This window comes from Pteropus vampyrus, unplaced genomic scaffold, assembly GCF_000151845.1.
Source record: "Pteropus vampyrus isolate Shadow unplaced genomic scaffold, Pvam_2.0 Scaffold23383, whole genome shotgun sequence".
NCBI classification, from domain to species: Eukaryota; Metazoa; Chordata; class Mammalia; order Chiroptera; family Pteropodidae; genus Pteropus; species Pteropus vampyrus.
In genome coordinates, this window is record NW_011912164.1 from 1 (window position 1) to 2,632 (window position 2,632).

Genomic DNA, 2,632 nt, shown 5'->3' on the forward strand with positions numbered 1-2,632 from the left:
CTGAGAAGGTGAACTATTTGTGTACATTTGTGTATAGAATGAACTAAGAAGACTGGAGCCAGAAGAAATTTATAAATCCAAGGGTCAAAATTAGAGTCAGAGACATCTATTTGTAGGTATAATAGGCAGATCTGAAAGTAATAAATAGCTTTTTATTTGAAACCATTGGTACGCTGAGAAGCAGCAAAGTAAAGCGGCTGAAACTATGGACTTCAGAGTCGAAACTACCGAGTTTTTACTTGGTTTCCGCTGTTTGCTAAGTATGGGACCTGGGGCAAGTTACTTAAACTCTCTTTGACTTCATTTATTTATATTTAAAAGGAGATGAGAGTAAGAATAGCTACTTATAGTAAAGGTTAAATGACTTAACATATGTAACATGTTGACTAGAACCTGGCACATAGAAAATGCTATGTAAATGTTTACAATTATTATAATTCTACATCTCTAGGAGTTAAAATAACAATACATCATCATTAGGAAGTTTCAAGCAACATGTTGAGAAACACCAAAACTGCTATTTTTCGAGTGGTTAATATCACCTATTGAGTACCCATCACATGGCGGGCACTGTGGAAGTACTTTCCAATTATTATTTAATTAAATCTGTACAGCAATCCAAGAGGATAGATTTTCTTATTCCCATTTTGTGGGTAAGAAAACCAAAGCTCCAAGTTGTAATTTACCCAAGGTCGCATAGTTAAAAAATAAAAGAATAAGGATCCAATCCAGTTCTGTTTGGCTATAAATTCCATGAGTGCTCCATCTACTCTGCCAGAAAGCCACACCCCACAGTTTTGGCGGAGAATCTGCCCCTAAGGCTTGTGCTTTTGCAGGCATTCTTAATCAAGCCCAGCTTTCTCTCAGTGCCCTGTCAAGAACCAAGTATTGAGCTTCCTGCATTGGAGACAATTTTAGGCCTTTTTTTTTTTTCACATTTGTCATTCTGATTTATGAGGAGTGTCCTTAAGCCTAGAAAACTTTGAGATCCTCAGTCGTTTTGGAGATGGAGGGACTGGTGATAAAGTTATGCATGTTGGGAACAGATTTTCCCTGAGGTTTTGCCCTCATATGGAGCAAGGAGCACTACCAAAGGGAAGAAGAGGATGGATGGGGAATATTAGCAAGACCCATGAATATTATCTGAAAGGGTTATCTGGATTAAGCAAGAAAGCAGGAGGTGAAACATGCTCTTTTTGAGAAAAGGAGAATGATGAACCCCCCATCCCTCTCCTCAAGAAGCTGTGATTCGGGGTCTATGGCCATGCCAACTTGAACGTGCCTGATCTCATCTGATCTCAGAAGCTAAGCAGAGTTGGGCCTGGTTAGTACTTGGATGGGAGACCACCTAGGAAGACCAGGTGCTGTAGGTGTTTAAAAAAAAAAATGAAGAAAAAGACGACGAAGAAGAAGTTGTGATTCCCCCAAACCGAGGGAGCTCTGCAGAGCAATCATGGAGGCTCTGGGCTGCTCCATTCATCCCTCAGCACTGGATTTGCCCTTCAGGTTGTTCTCTAGGCTCCCTGCATAATTACTTTGTAATTCAAATTGTTGATTTGAGATCAAGCAGCCAGCCCTTTCTTTGTCAACATGTTATGCTTGCTACCACCAAATATGACAGTTTCTTCTTTCTTTTTTTTTTTCTTTTTTTAAATTAAAATGTTTGCAAAGGTAGCACTTAAAATGAATTTCAGGGGCACAATAGTCACATCGTGAGAATAACAATGTTTGTACATGGGAAGGCGTTTCTCTATTCACTTCCTCCTTGTCCCAGAAGATTTTTTTCAGTTTGTGTTCTAGATGTGAAACTGCTGGAAGGCCTTGGAAGGTTTCTGACTACGCCTCTGATGGAGAGAGTGAGAGAGAGAGAGAGAGAGAGAGACAGATAGAGAGACAGAGAGACAGAGAGAGACAGAGAGAGACAGAGAGACAGAGAGAGACAGAGAATAAAGGAGTCACTACTCCCTTTATTCCACATTCACTCTCTTTCATAGGCTCCAGAGAACTGAATGCAGAATCAGCACAGTGCGTATTTCCTGTATCGGAGACTTTTCTAAACAGGCCTCAGGTATCTGAGAGAGTCTGTTGTCCTCTGCATCAACAACTCTATGACCTCATGGTAAACATTATTTCGTTATTTCTGGTTCTATAAAAATAAATCATAGAGAGACTACCCGAAGAAAGTTAAACAGAAAAAAAAGGCTGTTGCTTATTTTTCGAAAATGTTTTTTCTCTCTCCCAAAAGAAACGTCTATCAAGGTAAGTTGATTCACAGACAGGAAAAGAACACTCTGTCTTTTCCATATCTTATCTGTTCCACTAAGAGACAAAAACTAATGATTGGTCGTAAATGGTTAGCTGATGCTTCTGTATTGACTTGTGGTTTGCAGCAGCCTTACTTCCTTTGCTTTGTGACATCATTTTCCTGTTCATTTCCCACAGTTGCATATGTGGGTTTATGTGATACACACTAATCCAACAAATGGAAGAAATTATGTACCATGTCGGAGAGCTTTCGGGAAAAGAATTTGGAACAAAGGAGTCAATACTTGAAGAATCTATAAAGTAAAAAGGGCGATGAGATAACCGACGAGGAATGCTTCTTAGCCTATGATTAAAGAATCCTGCTCGC

At 39.6% G+C, this 2,632-nt stretch overlaps 1 pseudogene; it reads left to right on the plus strand.

Annotated features, from left to right (window-relative positions):
• The first annotated feature begins 1,254 nt into the window (after positions 1–1,254).
• LOC111735332 lies at positions 1,255–1,373 on the plus strand (annotated as a pseudogene).
• The last annotated feature ends 1,259 nt before the right edge of the window (positions 1,374–2,632 follow it).